Here is a 20,331-nt window from a genome sequence, read left to right on the forward strand (position 1 = left end):
ATTAAAAAGATAACAAACACTTGGAAAAGGAGTTCAAAGTTATGGTTTGATAGTTTGAATGAATGTGCCACTTTTGGGTCTACATATTTAAATTTAATAACCATTTTTAAGTATAAGGTGTAAGTGACATAATCTAAGGATGACACTTAGAAACAGGGCCTACAGGAGATGATTAAAATTAAAGTTTTGAATCCTAGTTAATGTTTTCCTCTGTTTTATTTAACATAATGTTTTAAAATTGTGTACAAAAATCTTGATCCCCTACACAACAATGCCCTGACTCAGTATTATTGGTTATCATGGTTTATCATTCATCTGTCCAGATAAAGCTTCAGAAAATGAGCATAAGAGAGAAGAAACATAGTGTATTCTTTACCCCTTACCAAATGATGCTCTCTTCTGTCTTACTACTCGGCTGATCTGAAGGCCACAACTAGATTTGGGACCACCGAAAATAGTTTGCTATTGAATAACGTAATCATGTTTTTCAGCAGTGCAGCCACTGTTAATTTGCACATGTTCCAATATTTAAACTCTAATATATGCTCAGGCAAGAAAATATAAAGCAAGAATTTGTATGTACTGAGAAGTGATTCAGTGAGACTAAGGGATGAGAGGGTGGCATTAAGGAATGAATAGCAACTGAAATTAATTGTGCAAATGCATGAATGTCAAACAACCAAAAGGAATGCCAAAGTAAAGGACAGTGTCCTAGAAGTAAATCACACTGTCAATTTTTTGCTAAAAATCAAATTTCTGTTATATATGGCTGTAGTTGGAGGCTTCTTGTTCATTTCTGGCTGCCCAGACCCAAAATAATAACAAAGAAAGTATATTATTACAACACTGCTTGGTCTTATTGGATAGCTCTTTTATCTTAAATTGACCAACTCCTATTAATCTGTGTATTGTCACATGGTTGTGGACTACCCATAAGGTTCCATTCAGCATCTAGTATCTGTCCCCTGATGTGGCTACATGGCTTCTCCTTGACTCTGCCTACTCTCTCCTTTATGTGCTTGGAATTCCTGCCTTGCCATATTCTGCTCTGAAATAGACCCAAAGAAACTTCTTTATTAACCAATGGTATTCACAGCACACAGAGGGGAGTCACACATCATATAGCAACAAAACTTAACAGGCAATCATAAGAAATATTGGTTGCCATCATTGCCTTATTTTCAAAAGAAGTTTTCAAACAGTGTTAGATTAGCTGGAAATCAGACTAAACTTGAATGAAATTGTGAAAAAGAATACTGAGGAGTATATATAATATAATCCAAAATAAAATAATTTAATACAAATTTATTTGAGTTAATTAAACTAGATCATAAATTTGAAATGGAAACTATGCAGCCTAAGACTCATGATTTAACAGAAAGTTTAGGAAACCAGTAGGTATTTTCATTAGGTAGAAGAAATTCAGGAAAAATTATAAAACATCAGTACCACTGTAGAAGATATAAATCATTAAAAAGAATTTACAAAACTGTATAAGGAAGCAAATATTAAAATGGAAAGCTGTATATATAAACTTTCTTCTTTGCAACATAAGTAAGCATCATTCAATGAAAAGGAAAAGAAAGAAAAAGTGTATTTTGACTAGAGAAATACTTAAAAATTTTGATACACAGTATTGTAGAGCCAAGCTACCGATGGTGAGAAAAGTATTAAGAAGAAACTTCAGTAGTTGCAATGGTAGATGAACTTGATTACTTCTCCAAAAAGTAATGTTAAATTTCTCATGACTGGATTACCTATATTGTTTAGTAAAGTATTCATTTGGTTCAACAGTCTAAAGCACCTAGGGTTTTCTTATGTCAAATTATTTCCATTAAGGAGTACATTAAAATTTCCGTATAATCTCATGAATGTGTCTTTAATGCATACATTGCTATTTTATTAACTGAGGATAACCTCACATTTGAATATTAATGCTTTATTTCCATACTTGATAATTATCATTCTAAAACCAGCTATACAGTGAGGTTTATTTCTGTGCTCTTTCCACCTCCTAACATCTACTTTGGAAGCTCCTAAGGATAACAGGTGTTGATGAAAAGAATGTACTAAAATACTTTCTATATGTCTGGTGCAACATAACACAGTGCTCTCCCAAACTGAATTAGACTTCATTTCTCTCACATTTGTTCTCTGTCTCTGTAAAAATTTTCTTCTCTTCACTCATCTGACATTTTAATGAATATTTTAAATGTGAGAGCAAAACACAGCTTTTCTGGCTTGTAATTTTTTCTTCAGGTGTTAATATAGAACTCGTTAAAAGCTCTATCAATTATTAAATGTCTCTAAAAAAACTTCCCAAATTTTGAACAGAATTAACTTACACATATTTTATTTATACCTTTGTACTATTATACATTTAAGAATTAAATAAATGAACTGGAAATCATTTATTTTCAGAAACCTTGATAAATTATAGAGTTCTTATATCCTATAAATTATTTTTACTTAAAATTTTCGACTAGTAACACAAATATTTTTTCAAAAGGGTTAGGAGAATAAAATAGAAGAGGGGGAAAATAATTAACACAAGCCCTCAGAAAAAGTTATTTGGAAAGCTAGTATTGCAAAAACTTTCTAAAATATATACATGTATGATATTCTTCATAAATGCCTCGTCTGCTAATATGACCTTTTTTAGTAGATGGTCACATACTTGCTCACACATGGGAAATATAATTGAATACAACATGTTAAAAATATCATAAATTTAAGAATATGTTGGAAACGGTTTCATAAGAATTGCATGGGATTTAGTATGAAAATACGATGAATATATGTTTAAATGTTCACGTTATAAAAAGAAAGGCAAACGACAAAACAACCAAAAAGGTCACAGTGTATTAAACAAAGGATCTTTGTGTGTGTATGTGTGTGTATGTGTGTGTGTGTGTGTGTATGTGTGTGTGTGTGTGTGTGTGTGTGTACAACACATGCAAGGAGAGGAGCAATATTTCACAAATATCCTTAAACTATGCAGAGAGTTTATTATTTGCAAATGTTGTCAGTTCAGGAACTCTGAGTGTTGGCATGAAGGGTCAAGAGAAATTGTCAGTGTCATGCCTATGCACAGTCCACACACAACCTTCATACCACCTTCACTAAGACAAGCATTTAATTAAATTATGTGCAGGAGACATGAATAAAGTGTACATTAAATATAAAGATATCATTTGTTTAATATTGTGTCCAATCTCAAGCATTTTATTAAATATTTTTATATACATACATACATACACACACACACACACACACACACACACACATATATATATATATATCCATACATTTTAAAGCCAAAATATATTTTCCCCTAGTATTAAAAATAGATTTATGAAAATATATATCCAAACCACATAGAGAGTCAAAAATATTTTTCAGGTATATAAAATGTTTAGGAATTCCACAGTAACCCTGATATGTGTGGGAAGGAGCTGCCATTAACAAGACCTTCAGTTGCTTAAATATGCAATTCAACTTACAGGCTTATGTACTAAAAGGTAGTCCTCAGGTGGTGGATTCATTCCTTGTTAGGCAATGGACTATGGTTCTTTGATGTGGGATTCCCCTCTATATGCTGTCTTTGCCTGTGATAGGACCAAAGAGTAGAGCTAGGTAGGGAAAAGTCACTAACCCCACATTAGACTGAGGTCTGATCTCCAAAATGTACAAAGAATTCAAGAAATTGGTCACCAAAAGAACACAATACAGTAAAAAAATTAGAGTACAGACCTAAACAGAGAAATCTCAAAACAGTCTAGTATAGACCCTGTTTTATGGTTACTAGTGTTAACTCTAATGGATGTATATCATTAGAAGAAGCAAGCTGAGCAAGGAAAAGTATTTGAGGAGAAAAGGAGTAGCAGAAAGTGGAATGGAGTTAAGTTCTGAATTCAAGGAAATAAATAGCTTACAAAATGGAATAAAGGTAGTGGTGACCTCAGGGAAGGTTCCATCCAGCAAAATTTCCAAATTGTGATAAGAAACTAAAGGAATGATTACAGCAGGGTAAGGTGGTACACCTTTAATCCCAGCACTTGGAAGGAAGAGGCTGACAAATATCTGAGTTGTAGACCAGCCTGGTCCAAAGACCCAGTTTCAGGACAGGCAATCTTAGGTAGTGAATGACAGAAAGTTGTTGAAGATGTAATTAAACAAGGGGGTTGTGTGTCATCCCCAGTAAGGAGCAGAAGTTGGTGGCTTCAGCAACAGGTGGTGTTAAGGATAAAAGAAATGGACTATTTTATCTGCCCCAAGACAAAGGAAAGTCACCAACCAAGGCCAGGCAAGGGTTAGGGTCATTATGTAAAGCTGTGAATTTGAAAACTGGATTGCCTTGGAGACCTTGAAATGTTGGAGAAGGAGAGCAGTGGCATACCTGCTAATCACAGCTGTTGGCAGGGAGTAGAATCAGCCCAAGGGTGAAAGGATGTTGTATTCATAAAGCTGATAGGAGCTGGGAGATCTGAGGGGCAATTTGACATCAGACATGATGGTGTAAGTTTGGTGTTTGTCCAGCTAGTTTTAGCTTTGCTTTGGTTCAGTATTTTCTCAGTATGCTCCCTTCCCTATTTTTTTTGTAATGGAAGTATATATACAGTGCCATTTTATGTTAGAAGTATGATATCTATTTTGTGTTGTTGATTTTACAGGGGATTGCAACTGAGAATTGAGAGGCTACATTAGTCTTCAGAAGAGATTTTGAACTTTGAACTTTTAAACATTGTTGAGACTGTAATAGACTATAGAGACCTTTAAATTTGGATTGAATGCATTTTTGAATTATGATATTAGTGTAAGATTATGGGGGACAGGGAGTGGAATAAGACAATCTGAAAATAATTGACCCCCATAAACTGATAGGGAGTAGCATTATTATGAAGTATAGCTTTGTTTGAGTGGGTATGACCTTGTTAAAGAAAGTGTGTCACTGTGGGGTGTGCTTTGATATTTCCTTTGCTTGGGATAATACTTAGTGTAACAGTAGTCAAGATCAAGTCAGTACTATCAGTGCCTGCCTGCTCACAAGCTTCATGACAGGGTGATAATAGTCGAACCTCTGAAACTGTAAATGAACCATCCCAACTAAATGCTTTCTTTATAACAGTTGCTATGGTTATGATGGAGGAAGGTCATTGGTTAATTAATAAAGAAACTTCTTGGCCCTGATAGGTTAGAACATAGGTGGGTGGAGTAAACAGAACAGAATGCTGTGAGGAAGAGAAAGTGAGCTCGGCGCTATGCTCCCCTCTCCTGGGCAGATGCGATGAAGCTCTGACCCAGGATGGACATAGGCTAGAATCTTCCCAGTAAGCACACCTTGGTGCTACACACATTAATAGAAATGGGCCAGGCAGTGTTTAAATGAATACAATTTGTGTGTTGTTATTTCGGGGCATAAGCTAGCCAGGCAGTTGGGAGCAGGGAGGCAGGAATGCAACCCGCAGCTCCTTCTACATGGTTATGACATTTTTTTCATGACAATATAATCCTAAAGAGGCAGAGATATGACCTGTGGCATGCTTTGGTGGTTACATCGTGTCCTATCCACTTCTGCCAATTTCTGTTTCCCTTCTGCTAAGGAGTGAGTATTTTTGTTATATTATCAGTCCTCTAGTCTGATGTACAGCCATATCATGGGTATACAAGATAGAGGACACTTTAATATAGACTTTAACCTCAGAAATAATGAATAAAAATAAGTATTTGCTTCTATGAACTGTTGTTGGTTTTATCACAAAGACAAATAAAAAAAAAAAAAAAAACAACCAAGCAAACAAAAACCTAACACACTAACTTCATTCCTGTTTGTCTATTTGGCCTTTCATACTTAAAGTGCACATGATTTGAATACAAGAAATCAATGAAAGCAATGTAACTTTGAAACAAATTGCATTAGTTTTATATTACTTTATGTACTTAAATTAAGAGCTTAATATATGTGGAAAAGGGTATGTCATGTTTTCTAGAAGTGTCTAATTAGATTTGTGTTATTTTGATGAGTTGTTACATTGGATTCTGTGTCTTAATAAATTTAAAATATACATCAGACACACCATGCCAATTTGTGTGGTAAGCAACTATTGACCATTTTACATTTTTGTTGTTACTCTTTTTGTTTATTTGTGTGTTTAATTTTGCCAATGCTGAAATGATAAAAATGTAGTAAGTAGACACCAGAAACATAATTTACTTCCATATGTACTGAGGTATTATCATGGTAAGTGAAGTCCTTCCATATATGTGTTAATTTAATTGGTTAATGAATAAAAAACCTGGAGACCCAAGCCTGGATCTGGGAAAGAGAGAATGGTGGTCAGAGGCAATTAATGGACCTCTGGACCTCAGAAATATTGGACTAGGCTGAATGAAAGGCAAAGCAGCCTTTGTCCTAGCAAGGTCATTTGGCATTTTAAGAGACACTCCTGGACAGAAAAGGATTTCAGATACAAAATAGGACAGATTCAGGCATAAAGGACCTCTAAGTGAGACACAGTATGTTTAAAAAATTACATAAGCTTGAAAAGATAAGAAAAAGAGTAAAGAGACAGTAAATACAGTATAAAAGAGTTGAGACAGTCATTGATTAAAGGAGTAAAGATAAGAAAATAAACATTAAACTTGTAGAAAAAGTAATAAAGTAAGAAAAATAAGCCACATAAACATGGAATATACACAGGATTGTGCATATTATTGTGTTTTCTTTTTCTTTCTTTCTTTTTTTTACTGTGAATGAGCTAAGTATAGAGAGGCATTTCATTGTATGGGCTGCTAAGCTAAACCAACATTAATATTTTAAAGGTATAATGACTTCAGAATTTGGCTCTACGGATTTGTTCCTTTGGAAAAGAGGTTCTTCTTAGAGGATATGAACCGGAATAATATACATTCTAGACAAATGTGATTTGATGGTCTAAGAGCCCCTGAAAAGTTTCCATGGACACCCCCAAAATACTTTGCCCAAACAAAAGAAGAAACAGTTTGGAGAGAACTATGCCCATATTTCCAAATATTGTTAATAAATGTTTGTTTACATTTAAAGGGAGAATATAATATAGAGATTTGTATTGGTATGGATCTTGGCTTATTGACACAAATTTAAGGTCAGTTTAGCTATATGTATAATTCTGTTCTTGATTATGGTATTTGTGTGCAGCTCATTTAAAATGTCATAAATAATTAAGACATATAGGTTAATAGATAATCATCTATAAGAGTCAACCTTGTAGTCATGCTAGTTAGATTATATAGATATATACACTTTAGTTTGATAAGTATTCTTCAAATCTTTCAAAGACCTTCAAAACATGGCATTTAAAATGTTTTAAAAACTTAGACTTTTCATGACAATGAGACACATGTGCTCCTGGCAACACCAATTTATTTAAAGATTTTGATGCACATAGAAAATGCTCCTTTTAGAATTTGCACAAGAAAGTGCTCTTGCCTAGACTGCTTGATATTATGTTGTATGAATTGGACATGCAATGTCCACAGAAAAATGACTGCTGAAGTTGTTTAAAGAAGGTAAGACAGTCCATCAGGGTTCCTGCTTCATGAAAGAGTTTGTAAGACATTCTGTAAGACACAGAAAATGTTACTGACAAACTGCCAATATAGGCAGAACTCTCTTTGAAATTTTGTATGTCATAGAAAAGTCTACAGGATACTATGGGCCTCTAGGCTGAAGAAGAATGCTCCAACAGAACTTTGGTTGACTGTCCATAAAGTGAGATGTCTCTGTGAATTCTAGAGTTTTGGAAGTTGCTTACAATGCATTTCCTACTTACTTAGGTAATATTATATTCTTCTGTAGTCTTTGATGGAGTTGAAGAATAGATAGTCATAATTATAGTTTTTCTTAGCTATGATAAAAGATAAAATAACTGCAATTCTTGCTTGATATCTCTTTTGTTATATGTAATTTTACTATGTTAAAGTTAAAACCTTCCTTTTTAAAACAGAAAAGGGGAAGTGGTATGAGAAATTCTTCTGTATATGTGTTGACTTTATTGGTTAATGAATAAAGAAGCTAGCTTTGCATATGATAGGGCAGAGTAGAGCGAGGTTGGGAATACTAAGCTGAATGCTGGGAGAAAGGAGGCACAGTCACAAGACTCCATGTAGCCCCACATAGTTATACACAGTTTAATGGAGATGGGTTAGTTTAGGATGTAAGAGCTATCCAACAAAAAGCTAGTGCTAATAGGTCAAGGAGTGATTTAATTAATACAGTTTATGTGTGATTATTTTGGATCTGAGTGTCCAGGAACCAACCAAACAAACAACCTCTCACAACAGTATCAATGATATTTCTATACCTATCTATATCTATATATAATTGTGTGTGCGTGTGTGTGTTAGTATTGGGCAGGTGAAGTGTTATTAATAAAACTGAAGATGAGATTTTGGCTCAAGCCTAATAATTTTCAATTTTTTCTTTCTTCATTTAGGCTTAGACTTTAAATAGCACTGGTTTTAAGCAAACTCAAAGGCAGTAAAGCAGTGGCTTATGAATATAAAATTGAAAAACAATATACTGTGGTGCTCTTAATGAAAATGGCCCACATAAGCTCAGAGGGAATAGCAGTAAATTGAGAAGATTAGAATCTGTGCCCTTTTTGGAGGAAGTCTGTTACTGGTGGTAGATTTTGGAGATTCAGTTGTCCATGTCATCTTCAGTGTGACTCTCTTTTCCTGCTGCTTGCAGAACCAGACATGGAAGTCCAAGCCGCTTCTTCACCATGCCTACCTCTATACCACCAAGGTTTCCTCTACGATAGTAATGGAACAAACCTCCAAAACATAAGGCAGACCCCTTTCAAATGAGTTTCTTTATAAATATTGTGGGCATGGTATCTCTTCACAGGAATAGAACCTTAACTAAGACATATGTGTTATACAGAATTAGAGGTCTACGGTGAATATACTTCACACTCTTTAGTTACATTTTTGAAGATACTGGCATGCCCTTAATAAAGAATAATGTGTAAGAAAGTAGTTACTTAACGTGACACTAAAGAAATTTCACAGAAGTTTGTCTAGATCTTTATAAATTCAGTCTTTTAGAATAAATCTCTGCATGTAAACTTGTTTTACCATATTCCTGTTTTCAGATTTTCCCAGTTTATATTTTCATATTCCACTAATCATTTACTTCATAGAAATGACAAAGTAATGATTTCTCACACCTTTATTTATGGACTCATTTATTCATACCATTTGTCATCAGCTCTGCACTAGTCACTCTGGCTAAGCCCTAGGAAATATAGCACGTTAAGGCACACTAATGAAAAGCAGCAAGGTTTCTTTCACCACATTGGGTCTTGTTCTAAATGAGTGGAGAAAGACACCTTTATTGAAACTTATAAAAACATATTGAATGCCTAATTCATTCTCTGTGTGACACTGAGAACCCTCTAATAACCTTTTAAAAATTATTTAAATCACTTAAGTTGTAAGAAAAAGTTATAATTTAGCAAGTGCAATTCCTCAAGACAAATTAGACTGAGTTTTTATTGTTCATTTTCCCCTTTATTCCAAAATCATGATAAAATTCTATTCTATATTAGCATGGCATGACAAGTATATCAATCATGATAATTATGACTATCAATTAAAAAGTCAGATGAGCAATGATATATATATATATATCAATTTATTCTGTCAAATTATAATTAACCCCAATTACATACTTATATAGTCTTATCTATTAATCCTATATAAAATAAATTTTAATAATTTAGAATCCTTACTACAGCATTTTGAGAAAATGTTTGAATTTTTTGTGAATTTTCAAACTATCAATGTACATGACAATGTCTACTACATATGAAAAAATACAGCATTAGCCTGGTTTCGAAGGGCTGAAATAAATTATTCATGGGATTTTAAAAATTAAACTTAGTATGGAAAGTCAGGTCATCTGACATTACTTATGTGGTTGGCATTGAACTCAAAATAATATTGATAATGTACCATAAAAAGGTAAAAATGTTGTTAATGTGTTTATAGCTATCTCGAAAGTTAACAAAGTATTTGTTAGCTGAGCAATTAACAATTCTGTGTAATATATTTTATTCACATACATTAAGGGAAGAGAAAGCAAAAAAATTAATTAATATCAAAATGAGGAACCTGGATACATATTAAACTGTAATATATCATAAGATACTGCCATAATCTGCTTAAATATGAAGTCCCAGAGACTGTTTTTTAATATTTAATATATAAATTACTAATAGATGCTTTATACTTTCACAATTGTATGAAAACTAAACAATAACAAGAAAGTATAAATTAACTTAAAAAAGCATCAGTGGTATAATGGAATGTACATTATTTTAAGTATAGCTATGCAGCATAGCATTTTGTTTTAGAATTTCTAATTAACTTAGAAGTTTTGTGATGTTACAATGAAGTCATTGTCTATTTCAAAGCTTTTCTATCCAAATAATATACAAATTTTTAATTGTAAGATAATAATTTACGTATAATATTAAAAACAAGGAAAATTAAATAATAATTCTGTAAATCTATGCGATACTTAATGTATGGAATCATGATATTTATCTTAAGTAGGTTAGAGATGCTAATTGATTAATGAGACAAATGTAAATAATTTACTTTCTAAAACCTATTTTTCCTTACATATGGTTAAGATAACATTGGTCTCCACTGGGTCATTCAAGGTTTATAATTTTCTGTTATGTATACTGTAAAAAAAAATAAAAACTATAAACATAAAATAAAACAAAACCATGCCATTAATATAAAACATTTCTGTAGAATATGTGTTTTAATCTGTTTGATAAACAATGTAGCTATAGACGGTGATAAAATAAATGAATTTTCCCCTCCAACTATAGATTGGCAAAGGGAGGTTGTAATAATTATGTCTACAAATTAAGTAGAATATTGCAATAAACCTTATCAAAAATATCCTTCTTTTACTTCTTTTTTTTTAAATTTTTATTTTCCCAGTGCATGTAGTTAATCAAGCAAGCAACTGCAGATATTGTTATAAACAAAATAGATATTTTTTAAAGGTTTTTACTTTCTAATCTTGTATAGACTACTCTTATCTTTGAAAGTGATAAGTTTGCACTTCTTTTGGAGTTAAGTAAAATATGATGAATAATATAATCTATAAATACTTCTTTACATTCTGCTTTAATGTGAAACCACATATTATAAAATGTGCTGCTATTTTGTTAATTTCAATTACAAGTTTACATTAAAGTTAAAAGCTAACATATTTAATATTTTGTCATTTTAAATTTAATGACAACAGAACACATTATAATTTTTAGATATTTTACTTGTTCTAATACTGATAATAATCAGACAAGATTAAATTTTATTTATAAATTTCAATTCAAGTGATTAAAGTGAATAAAGAACAAAATTTGTATTGTAAAAGTTAAAATGGGATAATGTGATTTTTACTTGCTCAAATCCTTCACATATTTTAGGTCAAACTATATTTTTTTAAATCACTGTTTTTACTTTTATTCCAACTGTAATAATTATTGAATGACACATAGTTTAACGACTGTCCAAAGGGAAGTACTGATCCTGGCTTGATTTCAAATTAAAAGAAAAAATGGGGATAAATAATACTTTATAGGAAGAATTTTCTGGAATTTATTACTTTTGTGGGAAGAGACAACATATCTCTGTGATTTTTTTCCTTAAAGGGAACTTAGAAAATCTTTTATCTTCCCTTATTTACTCTTCAATGGCACTTGATAAAACTATTGACATATATATGTGTATATATATATATATATATATATATATATTCTCAAATATAATTTGAAAAATGCATTACAAACAAGGATGAAAGATGGTCAGAGAACACTTTCTCAATTCTCATGTCATCATATGTTATTTAAAATAACTTAAATTGAAGTTGTAGATTCCCCAAAATTGTATTTTATTTTCTAGCCAACATTAGAAAGACAGGTAATTTTTCCAGCATAGTAGTCAATTGACAAAAACTTAGATGGAAGACTCTCATGGGGGAATTCTGCAAAGTGCACTTCTTTTCTTAACTCAGGAAGCATTCCGGCAGGGTGGAATTATTCTGGGCTCTTTCACTTTATACAACAGGCATCACACACCACTGGGCTTTTGTGGCTTGTTAGTTTACTCAACATTAGGTATAAAGCATTTGTCCACATTGCTATTCCACTTCTCAAGATACACTTTAAAATTATATTTACCATTGTAAATAAGATCAGAATGTTATTTTATCAGTAAGACTGAATTTGAAATTCTGCAAAGTGCACTTCTTTTCTTAACTCAGGAAGCATTCTGGCAGGGTGGAATTATTCTGGGCTCTTTCACTTTATACAACAGGCATCACACACCACTGGGCTTTCTGGATTTGATCAAAGAAAACATGATTATAAAGCTAATACAAACATGTTATTTTCCAAATGTTTACAAAATGCTTACATTTTGTAACTTTTTTTGTATTTTGCCATGATAAAATAAGTTTCTTTGAACTTAAACTTTTTTGATATCCACATTATAGTTAGATTTCTGAGTGTACATTATTCAGGAGCTATATTGTAGGGAAATTTCAAAGAAATATAGTCATAAATTGAAAATAAATTATATGAATAATGTCTACTATACATAAAAAGATCACCTCTATATTATGTAAGAGTTAAGTGTTTTGTCTTAAACTTACACTGGAACAGGTTTAAAAACATACCAGCTTCACAAGTGATGATATTCATTGTATATTTGTCAAAAATTATCAGATGCATAAAACTCATGAAGCCTCATAGAGAGAGTACTTCTGTGTGTGTCAGTTTAACAATGAGAACTCTCCTTGTGTTGGTAGGATATACCTTTAATCCTCGCATTTAGAATGGACAAGAAAACACATCTGAATTTGTGCCATCTTGGTCTACAGAGTGAATTCCAGGACAACCAGGGCTGTTACACAAAGCAACCTGCCCTAAAAAGCAAAAAGAAGAGAAAGATATGGAAGAGAGAAAGATAGGAGAGAGAGAGAGAGAGAGAGAGAGAGAGAGAGAGAGAGAGAGAGAACTCATCTTGCATTGAACATTGCAACAAGCACCATTCTTATTACTTCAGTCTGTGAGACTGAACAACCAACTGAATTTTTTGTCTCCCTAGCATGCAGATTGACATTATTAGACTAAAGAGCCTTCTGTTGTTTAGGAAAATTCAATAAACACTTGATGATTTTTTGACTTTGTTACATTCTTTTTTCTTTTTTTATTTTTGTTAATGATGGTGAAACTAAGTCTTAAAATTGTAGCATGAAGAAACAAAAAATTACCTTGTTACTCTGCTTATACATTCAAACATTTTGTTTGTGGCTTATAAGGTCATTTTGTTATTATGTAAAATCATCACTTCTTTTTATCTGCTTGATAGGTTTATACATAGAAATAAATCATTTTTGATCAAGTCTATTCTTATCCTATGAAATCCAATAACTCTATTTTCCCATTCATCCCTTCACAAATTCAAGGGCTTCCTTCTGAAAACCCACTGAGTCTGCTTACAGCTGCTTCTATGTACATAAGTGTAGAGGTTCAGGTGACCTCTCCGTGTCCTCATTGCCTCTTCAAACAAAGTGACCCTCCCATGTCTAGATGCCATTACTTGCCAATAGCTCTTCAGCTAGGGATTAGACTCAATGAAACCCTCCTCTATGAAATCTGGGCTTTCCTTTGGCTTAATTCTTTTCACATCTTAAATATTTAGTCATATACACTATAACTTTCAGTCAGACACTCTGTAACTTTCCTTCTGTGTTCAGATAAATAATAATTTTTCATTATATTCTTCTCACTTATTCTATATTTACACTCTCTTTTGCAATAGTCACTGAGCCTTAAAAGGAGGAAGAGAAATAAGAGAAATTGCTGTTTCATTCATGATTGAGATTTTGTAATGTTCCTTCTAATGTGTGTGTGTTTGTTTGTTTGTGTGTGTGTGTGTGTTTATTTCCATTCTCTGAGAAATATTCTCCTTGTGCAATTCAAGATCTTCCTATTTCAATTCTGGGATAACAGGCATGTGCTACCATATTTTCTTATAAACAGCTTTGTTCCTAAGGAAAACCAATAAGAAAATAGGTATTATGGGAATAATGGATAAACACATAAGACACACACATATGTTATATGGAGAGAGACAAAGAGACACAGAGAGATAGAGATATTAAATATAAATAAGTAGAAATAATTACATCAGTATTGAAATATTTAATAATTGAAATGCTGTATTAAAATATAAAATGGATTATCAATTATAATTATACAATTACACATTCCAATATTTATTTTAAGTTCTGAAAATAAGGGATCTGATGTAAGAAAATATTACACTTAATAAAAAATAATGTTGGACAAAACATATTTATAAATATTTACTCAAAGAACTAAGTTGTGTAATGGGGGCATGATCAGATATTGAAGAAAAATCATATCAGACAGAGTTTTAAAATAAAACAATATGGTAGAGTGTCACCCAACCACCATTGAGAATTAATTTAAAATGGTGTAAATGCATCAGCAAAAATCTCAGTTTTAAATTTTCACTAATAATAGGAAGATAAAAGTGCATATTCACATAATAAAATAATTTGGTTATAAATATGTAGAAACATGTTGAAAAAGTAAATGTATGCATTTAAAGATATATTATTAATAATTGATATAATTTTATTCCCCATTATTGAAGTTTCAAATGTAAGTGAAAAATATATTTTAAAAATAATATGATGTCATAGATCTTTGCAACTCACAATTGTATACTATGGCAAAAGAGAAAAGCAAATTTCAATTGTTCAGTTTGATGACAGATGCTTACTCACATGTTCACTCCAACTCAACAGAATCTTACATTGTGATTAATATAATCAGGTCAGAAAAATACAATAATAAAATGAAGCAATTAAGCATTTTAAAGAATCTCTACGAGCTTATTTAAAACCACAAATACTGTTCAAGTAAAATTTTGGTATTCACTTTTGCCTTTAAAATATCACTAACAGTACAATGTTAGGCTAGTATGTTGGTTACCTGCAGTAAAGATAGCCTCGGGGGAACCAGAATGAATTAGTTTAGCATTAAGAAAATCCATCACTTCCCTATTATATTAATTTGCAAAAGAGTGAACATACATTTGAATTCTCCACTTTGATCTTGTGTTGTCTGTTGGTTTATAGCACGTGGTTTTTTGTGTATCAGCATTATACCCATTGTGTGGTTCTGATCTGTCCTTATTGTCTCTGTCAGTGTGGGAATTTGGTCTCTACTCTTAGGTGGTGTCTCATTGTCCTTAAAAGGGGGCTCCTGTGTATACTCACTGACAGAACAAAAGGCATCGCATGGGAAAAAAATTAAAGTTACTTTAAAGAAATCTTTAACAGAGTTTTTGCAGAAAGCAAATTGTTTACTCCAAATGACTCCAAAATGCACTTGGTACTGAAAATATAACATCAACAAATTATATTTATAACTTCCAACATTGTTATTATATTTGATGTAAGAGATTATTTTCAAATTTTTGCCTATATTCAGCAAATTATTACTATAACACAGAAATTCAAACACATGTATTACTCTAGGTTAGGGATATATATGAGAACATAATTGAAAATTTAAGTTGTGTGTTATCTTAGGTTGAAAAATAAGATTACTTTTAAAATTCAAGGCAAGTAAGGTTGGGTATTGCATTTTTTACTTGAAATGAAACAAACAAACAAACAAAGTAAGAACATGCTCTCTACTCAACAGGCTATAAGTCCTGTTTTTCATGACTACAGGTTATAGTTGGAACCTGCCTATAAGAACCAGCAAACAGTTATGGTACCTTTGAATATAAGATATTTCCATAAAAATGTAGCATTACAAGTTAGATAACACAGAACATCTAAGAAATCTATACAGCAGCAATGTTTAAGAATGAATATGAGATCAAATTTCTACGTGGTTAGTGAGGGGTCAGTTAATTTAGCAATATGTCTAACAGAATGAGGCAAGATTGACAGGGAAGTCAACACATGCCCAGTCACCCTAAGAATACAGGAGAAAGGTGATGATCCTAAATTTGGGAAGACAGTGATGAGTTTTCCCATTGAGAGACATTAGATGAGTATTTTTTTTTAAAAAGAGAGGCATTTAGAAAGCTAGAGGAGATAAGGAACCTGTCAGAACAGAGGAGTAGCTTTGTCAAAAAGCCGAGGGGTCTGGACAATCTTGTATGCTAGTCTGAATCTGTTCATCTTCAGGATGGAGATCCTTTTAAACACCAAGGTCTATTTCTATAGTTTTCATTCATACTTCCTGTAGAGAAGATTGAATACTTCTTTTCTTCATACTAATTTTGCATATATAAATGGACAAGAGTAATATTAATGCTTATAAGATAATTTTAGAAATTTTTCAAAAATATGTTTTTATGTATGTGGTGACAGATATGTGTATGCAGGTGCCAGTGCCCTTGGATACCAAAAGGTTGGATTCCCCTGCAGCTACATTTACAAGAGGTCTGAATTGCAGGGCACTAAACACCAAACTTGTTTTCTGTACAAGAGAAGTTATTGAATACTCCTAATAATTGAGGCTTCTATCTCTAGAGACTTTGAAGATGAAAATTTTGCCTTAACATTTTCAATTTGGGTCCAAAGAATTGTCTCTATTCTGTCAATCATGTTTTAAATAAGTGCTGATTGGCCAGGCAGAAAGTATAGGTGGGTCAACCAGACAGGAAGTAGAGGCAGGGCAATAAGAACAGGAGATTTCTAGGAAAGAGGAAGCCCATTCCCCACTCCTACCCAGATCAATGAAGAAGCAGCATGTGACCTACCCCACTGAGAATGGTATTGAGCCATTTGGCTAACATAGACAAGAATAGTGGGTTATAATTAAAAAAAAAATAGGACACTGAACTGAACAGAGAATTCTCAACAGAAGAAATTCAAATGGCCAAAAGACACTTAAGGTCATGCTCAACCTTCTTAGCTATCAGGGAAATGCAAATTAAAACAACTTTGAGATACCATCTTACACCTGTCAGAATGGCTAAAATAAAAAAAAAAAAACACCAATGATAGTCTTTGCTGGAGAGGATGTGGAGTAAAGGGTACACTCATCTATTGCTGTTGGGAATGCAAACTTGCGCAACCACTTTGAAAAGCAGTGTGGCAGTTTCTCAGGAAATTTGGGATAAACCTACCCCGGGACCCAGCAATACCACTCTTGGGAATATACCCAAGAGATGCCCTATCATATGACAAAAGCTTTTGTTTAACTATGTTCATAGCAGCATTGTTTGTAATAGCCAAACCTGGAAACAACCTAGATGCCCTTCAATGGAAGAATGGATGAAGAAAGTGTGGAATGTATACATATTAGAGTACTACTCAGCGGTAAAAAAAAAAACAATGACTCCTTGAATTTTGCATGCAAATAAATGGAAATAGAAAACACTATCCTAAGTGAGGAAACACAGACCCAAAAAGATGAACATGGGATTTACTCACTCATAATTGGTTTCTAGCCATAAATAAAGGACATTGAGTTAAATAAGAAGGTGGACCCGAAGAAAAACACATAGATATCCTCCCGGATATTGGAAGGAGACAAGATTTCTGGTCAACAATTGGGAACTGAGGGGTGAGGTGGGATGGGGGAAAGGGGAGATGGGGAGAGAAAAGTGAGAAGGGGAGGATGGGGAGAAATTCGGGGAATGGGGTGATTGGGATAAAGAAAGGGTGGATATGGGAGCAGGGAAGTATATATCTTAATTAAGGGAGCCATTTTAGGGTTAGCAAGAGTCTTGACTCTAAAGGGCTTCCTAGGGGTCCAGAGAGATGTCCCCAGCTAGGTCCTTGGGCAGCTGAAGAAAAAGAGCCTGAAATGGCCCAATCCTATAGCCATACTAATGAATATCTTGCATATCACCATACAACCTTCATCTGGCGATGGATGGAGATAGAGACAGAGACCCACACTGGAGCACTGGACTGAGCTCCCAAGGTCAAATGAGGAGCAGAAGGAGGGAGAACACAAGCAAGGAAATCAGGACCGCAAGGCGGGAAAGAGACATATTTAAAGGAAATTCTAAATATAACCACAGCTAAGTGTGTCTCCTCTTTCCACAATAAAATATTTTCCTTCATCAAATTTCACATAAATTGTCTTGGCAAGCATTTAAAAGCTTATTAGTTTAATTCTTTCTACATGATTTCTTTTCAAGGGTGAGTATTTTTAGATTCAAAGATTTCATCAGCATGAATAAGAATAATAAATATATTTTCTTTTAATGCAAGATATAGTAGTTTTCTTAATGCCAAGTACCATCCAAAGATGACCAGATGCAACAAGTGTATCAATACCTCACCATGAGACCAGCAGAGGCACCTCCCCAAGGAGATGAAACTCTTAACACTGACACACATGGAGCTCTGTATGAAACCCTACCATTTTCTTCTCATTTGACCTTATATCTTAGAATAACTAGTTCCATTACATATTTTATGTTAAAAAAAATAAGAAAAAGGATGTAGCATACTCCACAGAGGAAGATCTAAAGGACACCTTTTTCTACTTCCTGGCTTTATGACTTAGTCTCTGCCTCTACAGTACTGCAGAGTACAAGGAATTTTCCAAGTTGGAGGTAGTCCAGATAGGGTCTATGCATAATGCTGATTCTGGAAAACAGCCAATTAATTGTGAGCATGAGGACTGACTTAGTTGTGTTCATTATAATCACAACATATATGTAGTATAAAATCATTCTGATTTTCATAATGATATCCTATTACACTTAGAATAATATTTTGTAAGTAGAAAGAAAAATTTATTTATTTGTATTTTAAGATTTTGGAAGGCCTTACACATTCTGAGGAGTGGATGGGGGTTGGGAAATGGGTGATTTGAGTGGGCGGCAGAAGCGGAAGGAGAAGTAGGGTTGGTATATAAATTGAAAACTAAGTTTTTGAATAAGGAATATAAAAAATTGTTTTAAATCTTATCGATGTATATGAATTTTGTTTTATGCACATGTGTATTTTGCCTTTCCATATATTTATATACCATGTATATACCTGATGCCCTCAGACATAAGAATAAGTTGTCAAATCATCTAAGACAGGTGTTATGGACAATTTTAGGCTATTATATAGGTTCTAGGAGTTGAACCAGGTCACTCTGTAATTAAAAAAAGTGCTTTCAATTACTGAGCATCTTTAAAGTGTCATGGCGGTTCTCATTATTGCAATATAATAATAGTACATTAAAATTCAAATAATACAATAATAGTTTATGTACTGTAGGAAACTAGTTACACATGCTATACAGAAAAAATCTATATAAAATTTTGTAGGTTGGTCTTTTACATCTACTTGTCTATAAAATTTGCTGGCACTGTCAAAAATTAAATATCCCAAATAGGGAGACCCGAGCGTGCAGGCCCCAAGCGGCGGATGCGGGTTAGTTCAAGCATGAAACAGTAAAGCTCACACTGAGAGCAGATCGCCCCACTACAACTAAATCAAGTAGGTTTTTTGGGGCCTGGCCAGCAGAGTGGTAGACCTTTTATTGGTGAGGTCCATGGGCGAATGGGGAGACTGGTCCTGCCCCTGAAGACCCTCCTGAGTGGGGAGAGTGCTCCGGGCCCATGGCAGGTCACAGGAAACGGAGCAGGGGCATTCCCTGACCCCTTTGACCCCCCCCCCCCCCGTTAGTCTGCAAGGGCTGGTACCCTCTGCTGGGGCTGCTCCTCCTCGGCTGCAACCTCTATCTCCCTGATCCATCCCAGCTTGCTCCCAGGGGCCTCCTTCACTCCCCCTCTGTTCTGTTGGGCCGCGGGATCACCCAGTTTAGCCTGTTTGGGTGCTGTGTCAGGTGCTCTGGGCAGAGGGTAGCGGGAGTTTCTCTGTTTTGGTGGCTGGCCTGCAGAGTGGAATTAGGCCTTTTGTTGGTGAGGTCCCTGGCAAACAGTGAGCCTGGTCCTAGTCCTGAAGACCCTTCTGAGTGGTGAGAGGGCTCTTGGCCCACAGTGGGAACCAGGAAATGGAGCAAGGGCATTTTGTAAGCGGGGCACCTGGCCAGCAGGGAAACCTGATCCTGTTTTAGAAGACTCATTAGATAGCATTGATAGGAGGAGATGGGCAGGCGCCAAGACAAGAACTCACCAAACAATCTGAAAAACAACATGAAAACACCAGAACCCAATGATCTTACAACATTAGGACTTGAACACCCTAACACAGAAGAAGAGGAAAAAATTAACTTTATGAAAGCAATAGAG

Source organism: Microtus pennsylvanicus, chromosome 1 (genome assembly GCF_037038515.1).
Source record: "Microtus pennsylvanicus isolate mMicPen1 chromosome 1, mMicPen1.hap1, whole genome shotgun sequence".
Lineage (NCBI taxonomy): Eukaryota > Metazoa > Chordata > Mammalia > Rodentia > Cricetidae > Microtus > Microtus pennsylvanicus.